Consider the following 12,162-nt stretch of genomic DNA (forward strand, 5'->3'; position numbering starts at 1 on the left):
AATATCCCAATTATGTACAACAAATGTACTCAAGTTTATAATGTTCCAAAACCTTTACTAGAAAACCATCTCCCCCAAAAAAGGCCTATAATTGGTTTAATTGCACCCTGGGAATACTGTCTGCCAAAAAAATAAGATAATAAATAAAACAAAAAACCTAGTGTCCCAGAAAGGGGAGATCAGAAGTGGAATATAGGGTTTAGGGGTCTGGGCTCAAGTGGTTTAAGGCAGTTTCTTCGGTTATTCCTCCTTTAAACTCCTCACTTCGCTTTAACATGCAGCATGGCAAACAACAGTACCAAAGATCTTAAAAAATATTGCAGCTTTCAGTAAATTATGAGCTGCACAGATACCACCAAAGAAGAAAGCAATCCCCTGGGGTGTAGTCAAACTCATTGGCAAACACCAGAGTGGGTCTCTCCAAGCACCAAATGTGCTCAGAAAGTGCCCCCAAAGAATGGTTGTGTTGTATCTCAATAATCCAGTTCAGGAGGTGGTTTAGACAATGGGATGCAGAGCAATAAATTTCCCACATATACCAGAGTAAGAAAATTAACCTAAAAAATGTTTTAAAGATTAAATATTTGATCTCTTAACAGATGAATATGAAATAAATTGGTATTCATTTAAAAATATACAAACTGTACCCTTTATACTAAAGTGCATTCAGTCATAATGTTTAGGTCCCTAAACCCCTTCTGCATGTTCCCTAATTCCATGATTGAATTTTTAGTGTAACAGTGTGCTACTAATCACCTATTTTTGTATTGCCTTTTGGGAATACAGCGGAGTCTGGACTATATCAGCTGGCATAGTGCCCCCCTCACCAGAAGACCTCAAAGCACCTTGTGTATACCATCATGGCTAAAGTGGAGGACTGAAGGAATGTTATCTCTAGCACTTAAAATTGGTTCACATAAGCTGCAGCATGGGGTTGTTTTGAAGCAAGAACTCTTCCAAAATTACTCCCACGTACATTACAGTTTATGCTGATGCCTGTGTACGTGCATCACTGTGAGGTCAGGGGCTCACTAACACGAACACCAATTCAATGCCGCACACCATTGGCAGTTTGCCATTCCTCATCCTCCTCATAGTATCAAGTTCTCTTTATCTGTTCCTCCACAGACAGCTCTCTGACGACTTCTCCCTCCCAGAATCCCACGTCCTGGGATTTCTGACTCTGGGTAGGGAATTTTTTGCAAAGCTGGACCAATTTGTAGACTTGGGTTCTAGTGGAGAGTGCTGTTTGAGGTTTCTGTCATCTCATCTAAGTTTGCACCATTTTCTAGAAGATTCTCACTCCCCATCTCAAAACCACGATCTCCCTTCTCCCTGTCTCCCCTCCTCTGGATTCCTGCTTTTGCCAAGTTGTTTTTCCCACACTACCATTCTTTTCAGAGGTATTGGCGTTTTCCACTTGGTTCCTTTCTGCTGGCATTCCTCCTGTAAACTCCTCACTCTGCTCTGACATGCTCCAGCCCTTCCTTATGGGGGGTGGGGACAAGATTTTGGGGGCTCTTGACTGAAGTGGTTTGAAATGAAGCTGCTACAGATAATGGGCGGCCTCTTTCTTTCAGTGAAGAGGATCGTCTTAGCTTTTTCACATCCAGATCTACATCCTCGGGAGCTTCAGGCTTGCCGATTCCATCCTCAGGAGGTCACTTAGGCTAGGAGACTTTGATCCCTTCCTCCAAGGTCCCTCCTGAACTACCAAGTTCTTGGGGTGGGGGGGCATGCAGCGACCAGGCGATCTTCAGCTTCTTGGTTTCAGCTGGCTAGTCTTTCTCTGGCTGAGAGGAGGCCTTGGCTTCCATACTTGCTGTCAGCACACCCACCTTAGCAATATTCTAGCCCTGGGCTCTGAGGAATCTCCCCCTGCATTTGGAAGCTGGGCTGGCCTCTCTGAAGTCCCTTCCTTTTCAGTTTTGCTTGCCCACAGATCCTTGTGTGGTCTATGCCCAAAGCCTTCATCATAGTTGCCTTTAGCTTTGAAGAGTTGGTTGAAGTGAGGCTTGCGGTAGATTCTCCCATGTAAAGATGCATATGCTCCCAGACTAAGTCTGCTGTTGCAGTGGGGGCAACGGAAGCAGCTGACGTGGACCACCTGCTGGTTGGCCAAGACACGCTCCATCGGGTAGACTGTCTTCTGACCTTGCACACAAGTCTCTCTTGCAGGTGCCTGAAACTTCTTCACTGCTTTGGGAGGAGAGCTCTCAGAGAGGCTGGAGGCTCTAGCATCTGGATTTAGTGGCTTGGGATGGACGGGCCACTGGACCTCACTTTTGACCTGGGAATTACGGAGTCATCCTCAGCAGGGGCAGAACGGACTGCCAGGCTGTTCTCAGTGGCAGACACCTTTTCTCCAACCTGATGGGAGATGCCAGACCTCAGGATCTGGGGGCACGTTCTCCTTTTGTTCCAATTTATGAGTTTTGATTTCACCACCGTTGGCTCTCAAGTCATTTGTAGAGTTGGCAGAACTGCTCTGCTTGGACACAGCTGCCTGGTGCTTGGCCATTCAATCCTTGATGGAGGTTTCTGACAGGTGTTGTAAGTCCAGATTTCACCCGCTCTTGCTTTTCTCTGCATTGAATGTGGAAGAGACAACTGACCTGGGCCTATCTCCACATCATCTGGAGAAGAGCTGTTTCCAGAGAGCCTCCTTCCACCTGCCCTGCGGCTCTGGGCCCGAAGAATCTGCTTGATTGGAGTTGGTTCACTCTCCTCAAACATCATCTTAAGGCTGTTCAGTGGAACATTGTGTTTCTCTATTTTGTTTGCTCCTTCTGTGTTTTCACTGATTTCAGGTTTTCCTACTTCATGCCTGGATTCTCCTAGACAAGTTTCCATTTTTTTACTTTCTTTCGCGTGGTCTTTGAGACGCTCACTGCCCTCAAGGCAGGGATATGGACACTGAGCAAGGGCTTCAGGAGGTGGTCTGAGCCTAGGTCTGGGGTGGACTCGTTCCTCATGGTCAGCTTCGGCCTCAGAGGCAGAGTTTCTCACCTCTTCACCGGGAGGATGGCTGCCTCCGAGTCTGACCTCAGCGCTGCTGATCACAGGGAGTCTGCGTGAGACTCTGTTCCAGGACTGGGTTCTCCCACTTCTTTACCACTTTCAGGATCCCCCTCCTGAAGGGCTGGGCAAGATTTTCAGTGTTCTAGAAGAATAAGAAGTAAGGTGCGGGGTGCCTGGGTGGCTCAGTCAGTTAAGCATCTGCATTCAGCTCAGGTCATGATTCCAGGGTCCTGGGATCAAGCCCCGCATCGGGCTCCTTGCTCAGCGGGAAGCCTGCTTCTCCCTCTCCCACTCCCCCTGCTTGTGTTCCCTCTCTTGCTGTCTCTGTCAAATAAATAAAACAAAATCATAAAAAAAAGAAGGTGCTAGTTATAACTTGCCTGTTGAAACATTTAAACATGTGTTCTTTGTTTTTTTGTTTGTTTTTCAAGATTTTGTTTATTTGTTAGAGAGAGCAGGAGCAGGGGGGAGAGGGAGAGGCAGACCCCCACTGTGCAGGGAGCTTGACACAGGGCTCGATCCCAGGACCCTGAGACCATGACTTGAGCCAAAGGCAGACGCTTAACCAACGGAGCCAGCCGGCACCCCAAACATGTTGTTATTTGTAAAATGAAAGTTAAAACTCTAAGCTGCTCCTGGTCCCCTGGCGTTCCAGAGAGCTATGAACAGTTACAGCCCTGCCACATGGAGAAAGCATCCACCCCGGGAGAGGAATTTTATCTTAATTTAGAAAAGAATAGTAAGCCCATTTATATTATATTTTTATAGAAACAACTCTATTTTCCAAGACAAAAAAAAAAAGTGAGAAGGATGACACTTTTACATTTTGGCAAGTCTCTGATGTCTGATCTAATAGAAGATAGATTCTCATATTTGCTTTTGCATTCAATCTGTTGCAATGTGTTGTTTGTTTAAAGATGACAAAGACGATCTGGCCTTAAATAGAAATGTGGTTGGAAAACAGGGACGTCACCTGTTAGAATGTTTAAAATTTGAATATTTAAAGTTAAAAGACCGACCATACCAAATGTTACTGAGAATGCAGAGCATCAGAGTTCTCATACTCCTGCTGGAGAGACTGTAAACAGATACAGCCACTCTGGAAAACAATTTTGTAGTTACTTGAAAGTTAAACAGAACCTACCCTATGACCCACTGATCCAAATCCTATGTATTTGCCAAAGAGAAATGAAAGCACATGTACATACAAAGTCTTTTACACAAATGTCCATAGCAGCCTTATTTGTAAAAGCTAAAAAATGGAAACAACCCAAGTATCCATCTACAAGTGAATGGATATACAAATTGTGACATGTCCATGCAATGCAATGCTACTAGGCAACAAAAAGGAATGAACTATTGATACATATGACAACATTATGAGTCTCAAAATAATTATGCTGAGGGAATGAAACCACACCTAAAAAGAACACATATGATTCTATTTTTTAAAAAGATTTGTTTATTTATTTGAGAGAGAGCAAGAGAGCAGGGTGGGGAGGCAGAGGGAGAGAGAGTCTCAAGCAGATTCTGCGCTGAGTGCAAAGCCTGACGCGGGCCTCAAGCTCAAGATCATGAGATCACTACCTGAGCTAAAATCAAGAGTCAGATGCTCGACTGAGCCACCCAGGCACCCCTGCATGATTCCATTTTTAAGAAGTTTTAGAAAATGCAGACGAATCTATGGGAAGTAGATCAGTGGTTGCTTGGGGATGGGCGTCTGTGGGGACATTGGAAGGGCAGGATTACGAGATTACCAAGGGGGCATGAGGAAACTCGGGGTGATGGCGATCTTGATTGTGGTGATAATTTCTCAGGTGAATAATATGTCAAAAATTATCTAATTGTACACTTGAACATGTACTTGTATGTCAACTTTACCTTAATAAAGCTGTTCAAAAATAAATGGTATTTTAAAAAAAGAAAAAATCAAATATACACAACAGATCATGTTTAGATCCTGTTTCAAATCACTTGTAAAAAGATGCTTGAGAGGGGCGCCTGGGTGGCTCAGTCAGTTAAGTGTCCAACTCTTGATTTTGGCTCAGGTCATGATCTCAGGCTAGTGAGACTGAGCCTGGCGTAAGGCTCCATGCTGGGTGCGGAGCCTGCTTGCTATTCTCTGTCTCCCTCTGCCCCTTAAAAAAAAGATGCTTGAGACATTGGAGAACATTTGAATACTGACTGGATATTAGATTATGTTAAGGAACTGTTACGATTTTTTCAGTGTGATAAGGGGACTGTTATGTTAAAAAGTGTCTTATCTTTTATAGATACATACTGAAGTATTTATGGATGAAATTATATGATGTCTGGGATTTACTGAGTTGGAGGAAATGATGGGTATGTATGAAACAAAGTTAGCCAAATATTACTAATACTGATTTTATTCACCCTGCTTAGGATTCTCTCTCTCCCTCTCTCTGTCCCTCACCACCAACTTGAGCATGCGCTCTCTCGCTCTCTCTGTCAAAAAAAATATATATATATACATATATATATATATATTGAATTTAAATGACAGTTACATAGAGGCTTGTTACCCCATTCTTTCTATTCATGTGTATTTTGAGGTTTCCCATAATAAACTTCTGTTGTTGCTCGTTTGGTTTTTTAAAAAAAGATTATTTTAGTCCTGCTCCAAAACAGTGGAGTGGACTAAGTGGCTTCTAATCTTCTCATCTGAGAAAACATACCTTTTCTATTAAGTGATGATCTCTATCATAAACTATTGCTTCTCACTAGAAGCAAAAAATTGAAGTCTGAAATACCCATGGGGTTTTTTTTGACCAATTAATTGTAAATCTGTACACTGATATGCTGTTGGAATCATTGCTTAAAAAGTAAAAAGTGAGCCAGTGGCATAGGATAAAAATGCTATTTAAAAATTTCTTTCTTCTTAACTCACCCCCAAATCTCACAGAAATAACCTGTCACTGGAGAGAGAACATATTTCTTATCATAACTTTGAAACTCAAAGCAAATTACATTTTTATTCTGGCTGTAGGAGAGAAAAGGTGATCTGATCTTTTCTACTAGATACAAGTTTTCTAAGTAAAAAAACATTGAGCCAACTGGAAACTCTCTCTAGGGAGCAGGCACTGGATATGTAATTACATCAAAGTATTATTTTCAAAAAGTCAAAAATCTGACTCTTGCAGGAAATAAATACAGAGAACAAACTGGTGGTTGCCAGAGGGGAGGGGCAGGGAGGGGATGGGCGAAGTGGGCGAAGGGGAGTGAGAGGTACAGGCTTTCAGTTACGGAATGAATGAGTTATGGGGATGAAAGGTACTGCATGGGGAACACCAACCAGCTGTTGCACAGCTGGTAGCTACAGCACAGCATAATGTGTAGACTTGTCCAATCACTATGCAGTACACCTGAAACTAATGTAACATTGTGCATCAACTATACTTAAACAATGTATATATTTATTTATGACATATATATGACTCCTACAAATAGAGAACCAACATAGGGAAAAGGGGCGCCTGGGTGGCTCAGTCGGTTAAGCGTCTGCCTTTGGCTCAGGTCATGATCTCAGGGTCCTGGGATTGAGTCCCACATCAGGCTCCCTGCTCAGCAGAGAGTCTGCTTCTCCCTCTCCCTCTGCTGCTCTCCCTGCTTGTGCTCACTCTTTCTCTCTGTCTCTCAAATAAATAAATAAAATCTTTAAAAAAAAGTAATGTGTCTGAACACAGGGAGAAGGTTTTTGTCCACTCATCAGGGAGGGAGCAAACAGAATGATAAGGCTAGTTCAAAGGGTATTTGAGGAACTGGGTATTGATAGGCCTTTTGATAAGGAAATTTAAATTAAGTAAGATTGTTCACCAAAAAAAAAAATAAGAAGAAGATTGTTCACATCTCACCTGGATGAAATGCCAGAGAATTATGCTGTATGAAAAAAAAAAATCCCAAAAGGTTATATAGTATATGATTCTTTTCTATAATCTTTTTTTTTTTTTAAGATTTTATCTATTTTTGACAGAGAGAGAGAGTGTACAAGCAGGGGGAGCAGCAGGAAGAGGGCGAGGGAGAAGCAGGCTCCCCGCTGAGCAGGGAGCCTGATGTGGGGCTGGATCCCAGGACCCTGGGATCACGACCTGAGCCGAAGGGAGACACTTAACTGTCTGAGCCACCCAGGCGCCCCATCTTTTCTATAATCTTGAAATGGCAAAACAGAAATGAAGAGCAGATTAATAGTTGCCAGGGATTAAGAAGGAGGCGACGGCGGATGTGAGGGCGATCTGGCTGCGACATCTGTCACCCCATTGATCGCCAGGGTTGATTCGGCTGATCTGGCTGGCTAGGCGGGTGTCCCCTTCCTCCCTCACCGCTCCATGTGCGTCCCTCCCGAAGCTGCGCGCTCGGTCGAAGAGGACGACCTTCCCCGATAGAGGAGAGGACCGTTCTTCGGTCAAGGGTATACGAGTAGCTGCGCTCCCCTGCTAGAACCTCCAAACAAGCTCTCAAGAAGGAGGCGACGGTCTTGAGGAAAATGGGTGTGGCTACAACATGGCTGCATGCCGCATCTTTGAGGTGAGGGAAATGCTCTGTGTCTTGACTCTATCAGGCAATATCCTTGCTGTGATACTGTACTATAGTCCTGCAAGATGTTACCATTGCAGAAACTGAGTAAAGGGTACATACCATCTCTCTGTATTATTTCTTACAACTGAATGTAAATCTACAACAATCTCAAATTTTAAAATTTAATTTTTAAAAAAGATTTATTTATTTATTTGAGAGAGTGAGAGAGCACGCAGAGGGAGAGAAAGAATCTCTAGCAGACTCCCTGCTGAGTGGGAAGCCTGACGTGGGTGGCTCAGTTGCTTAAGCATCTGTCTTGGGCTTAGGTCATGATCCCAGTCCTGGGATCGAGACCCATATCAGGCTCCCTGCTCAGCGGGGAGTCTGCTTCTCCCTCTCCTCCCTGCTCCTGCTCTCTCTCAAATAAATAAATAAAATCTTTAAATAAACAATTAGAACTAAAAGTATAATGAACCAATTTGCATTCCTTCCTCCCTAATCACCATATTACGAAAACACTCTTATGCCATGTTCTTTAAGTAATTCCTCATGTATTCCCTCATCTGAATAATATTGGTCTTCACTCAGCTTCTTAAATCAGAACTCTTTGTAGAATATGGTCCTATTACATCACAGCTTGCCAAAAATCAAGGGGTGACCCACCTATCTCTCTCTCTTTCTTTTTCTTTTCTTTTTTTTTAAGATTTTATTTATTATTTATTTGACAGAGAGTGACAATGAGAGCGGGAACACAAGCAGGGGGAGCAGCAGGCAGAGGGAGAAGCAGGCTTCCCGCCGAGCAGGGAGCCTGATGTGGGGCTCGATCCCAGGACCCTGGAATCATGACCTGAGCTGAAGGCAGACGCTTAACTGACTGAGCTACCCAGGCACCCCTAATTTTATATTTTTAAATTAAACTTTTTATTTTGAGCTAATTATAAATTTACATGTTGCTGTGAAATAATACAGAGAGATCCATACTCCCTTTACCTGTTATGCTTATAATATCATGATCAGGATCTTGACATTGATACAGTCAAATGCAGAACGTTTCCATCAACACAAGACTCCCTGTTTTTTTTCTCTCATCTTAATAAGTGTCCTCTTTATTTCCCATCACCTATTTCACCCATTCCTCCCATCCATCTCCCCTTTGGTAACCATTAGTTTGTTCGCCATAGTTAAGAGTCTGATCCTTGGTTCATCTCTCTCTGGTTTTTTTTTTTTTTTTTTGCTTGTTTGTTTTGTTTAAGTTCATATGAGTGAAATCATATGAATACCAGGTCTTCCTTATCTGTTCATCTATCAACGGACACTTAGGTTGCTTCCATATCTTGGCTGCTGTAAATAATGCTGCTATAAAGATGCTCAACCTCACTAATAACCATCAGGGAAAGGCAAATTGAAACCACCATGGAGTGACCTACCTTTGGTGACATAGTATTTTTGTAGCCACAATTTTTATAGTCATTGTAATTTTTAGATGTTCACAACATTTACCCCAAACTGTTAGCTAAATGCTTCTTCAGTTAAAGAAGAGCAGATGATTTTCAGATATTTTATGTAATATTACCATCATTAAAGTAATTAAACACGGAGCCCATTAGACTGAGGTGGTTCTAACATCTTGATAACCTACATAAGCAAATGGAAGCTTAAGCCAGAATCAAGCCCTGTAAAAGCCTCAGGGTTAAGAAATCGACACCTAAGAACAACTAATCACAAATCCAAGTAGTTTTTCCCAAATAAGGCTACTCTAAGCTATAGCCAATCAAATAATTTCCTTGCTTTGCTTTAGCATGCTCTATAAAAGCCTTTCCCTTTCATGGGGCGCCTGGGTGACACCGTTGGTTGGGCATCTGCCTTTGGCTCAGGTCATGATCCTGGAGTCCAGGGATCAAGCCCCACATCGAACTCTCTGCTCAGCGGGGAGTCTGCTTCTCCCTCTCCCACTCCCCCTGCTTGTGTTCTCTTTCTCTCTCGCTCACTTGCTCGTACTCTCTCTCAAATAAATAAATAAAATCTTTAATTAAAAAAAAAAGCTTTTCTCCTTTCAATGCAGTGCTCTTTTTTTTTTTAAAGATTTTATTTATTTATTTGAGAGAGAGAGAATGAGAGACAGCATGAGAGGGAAGAGGGTCAGAGGGAGAAGCAGACTCCCTGCTGAGCAGGGAGCCCAATGTGGGACTCAATCCCGGGACTCCAGGATCATGACCTGAGCCGAAGGCAGTCGCTTAACCAACTGAGCCACCCAGGCGCCCTCAATGCAGTGCTCTTAACCATTCTTCATTTGGCACTGCCCAATCAAATTGATACTGGCTCATATAAACTCTTCAAAATCTTCATGTACCTCAGTTTATCTTTTAACATCATTTATTGAAATATTCTCAATTTGTAGGGTTCTTTCATGAATGAATAATAAGCTAAACCTCATTCCTGGTTAAAATGTTTTATGCCTCTAAGAATTATATATGTATATATGCATTATTTATTATATATGCCTACATATACATATGTATTATATATTATAAAATATATATGCCTCTAAGAATTATAAAAACTTCTATTTCAAATCAAAGACCACTATAGGGTATGTCAAAAATTCAAGAAATCATTTTTATTTTCTCTCTATATATAATTATTTCAATAGAAGACAATTCATATTTTTTCAATCTGAGCTTGCTATTATTTCTTCTTTGCATCTGCTTTTCTTTTTGCTTAAGTACATCATTTCATAATTCTTTCTTTTTCTGTTTTTTTAAGTAGGCTCCACGCCCAGTGTGGGGCTTGAACTCACAACCATGAGATCAAGAGTTAGATGCTGTACAAACTGAGCCACACAGCACCCCTCATAATTTTTTCAATGACAGTATTAGAATGAGAAAAATCTTGTAAATTGAAAGGGTTCGTTTAGGGATAAAAAAAAACAGAAGTACTACTTTATAACACAGGCACGTTTATGGAGCATGTTACTAGTAGAGATAGTATAACCATCAAAATTCCATATCAATTTATGAAGAACTCAGGGAAATTAATTAATAAGAGATCCCAGGGGCACGTGGCTGGCTCAGTCAAGGGAGCATGGGACTCTCCATCTCCTGGCTGTCAGCTTACAACCATTTACAGGAACTCATCTGAATTCACTTACTTTTTTTGATAAAATGCTTAAGCTTAACTTCACACGCACACGGATCATCAGAGATTGGGCACTTTTTCTTAAAAACCTGTTTGTTTGTTTTAATTTTAATTCCAGTATAGTTAACATACAGTGTTAAAAACCTGCTTTGAACAAATAATTTAATATCTTCAAATCTCCCATATAAAAATAGGGTCTCTGTTTTGGGCTATCATATTGATGAAATATGTTTAAATGCTTTTTTTCATTCAAACAAATGACACTTAGATGTGATGTATTCTAAACAATGAAGTCATCTGAACACTTTGGTGGTTTTGAAATACCCTAAGCAAAAAAAAAAAAAAAAGTAATTAAAATTTCTTATCAGTTGCAGAGTGCTTCTATTCAAATTTATGGATAAGATACATTAAATTAAGTCAACACACAAACAAAAAATTAAGTCAACACATCCAGCATAAAAGAGGATATTCTCTTTTATGGACTCTCCCTAAGATGCAGAAATGTCTTTGTATGTTATGTATCCTTTAGAAGACCTTCCCCATCTCCTACACTGGTTAGAAAACAAATATTTACTAAAGCCTCAGAGTTGCAGAGTCAAACCAACATACTGAAATACACAATAAAGAATAGATTTAAAAAATAGATTTTTGCTTTGATTGTCAAAGAGTGGACAGATAGAGGCGCCTGGGTGGCTCAGTTGGTTAAGCGACTGCCTTCGGCTCAGGTCATGATCCCGGAGTCCTGGGATCAAGCCCCGCATCGGGCTCCCTGCTCAGTAGGGAGTCTGCTTCTCCCTCTGACCCTCCCCCTGCTTGTGTTCCCTCTCTCACTGTCTCTCTCTCTGTCAATTAAATAAATAAAATCTTAAAAAAAGAAGAAAAAGAATGTGACCCAGAATTAAGAGTTGTGCTAGTAGATTGTTGAAAGACAAAACTGAGCCACAGCGCCTGAATTTGTCTTTCCCGGCCCTGCCCTCCGATCTTTTTCTCAAAGACCCAAAAGACCTCTTCAGACATGGGGCCCTTTATTAGTTCCCTGCTGCGGCTGTAACTCAAACAAACTGGCTTAAACCAACAGAAATAGTGGGGCGCCCGGCTGGCTCAGTTGGAAGAGCATGCCACTCTTGACCTCAGGGTTGTGGCGTCAAGCCCCACATTGGGTGTAGCTTACTTTAAAACAACAAATGAACAGAAATGTATTCCCTCACAGGGCTGGAGGCTAGAAGTCGGAAATCCAGGCGTTGGTAGGGCCATGCTCCCTGTGTAGGTGCTAGGGAAGAATCCTTCCTTGTTTCTTCCTAGCTTCTGGTGGCTGACCCACCCTTGGCATTCCTTGCCTTGTAGATGCACTACCTCGACCCCTGCCTCCGAGGTCACATGGCCTCCTCCCCTCTGTCTCTGTGTCTTCTGTATCTTTGTATCCAAAGATTTCTCTCTTCTTATAAGGACACCGGTCATTGGATTCAGAGCCAT

The 12,162-nt window shown here is 42.0% G+C and overlaps 1 pseudogene; it reads right to left on the reverse strand.

Annotated features, from left to right (window-relative positions):
- Positions 1 to 1,048: 1,048 nt before the first annotated feature.
- LOC112825202 (LIM domain and actin-binding protein 1-like) lies at positions 1,049 to 12,162 on the reverse strand (annotated as a pseudogene).

This window comes from Callorhinus ursinus, unplaced genomic scaffold, assembly GCF_003265705.2.
Source record: "Callorhinus ursinus isolate GAN/ISIS: 27379988/994484 unplaced genomic scaffold, GSC_fseal_2.0 scaffold12, whole genome shotgun sequence".
NCBI classification, from domain to species: domain Eukaryota; kingdom Metazoa; phylum Chordata; class Mammalia; order Carnivora; family Otariidae; genus Callorhinus; species Callorhinus ursinus.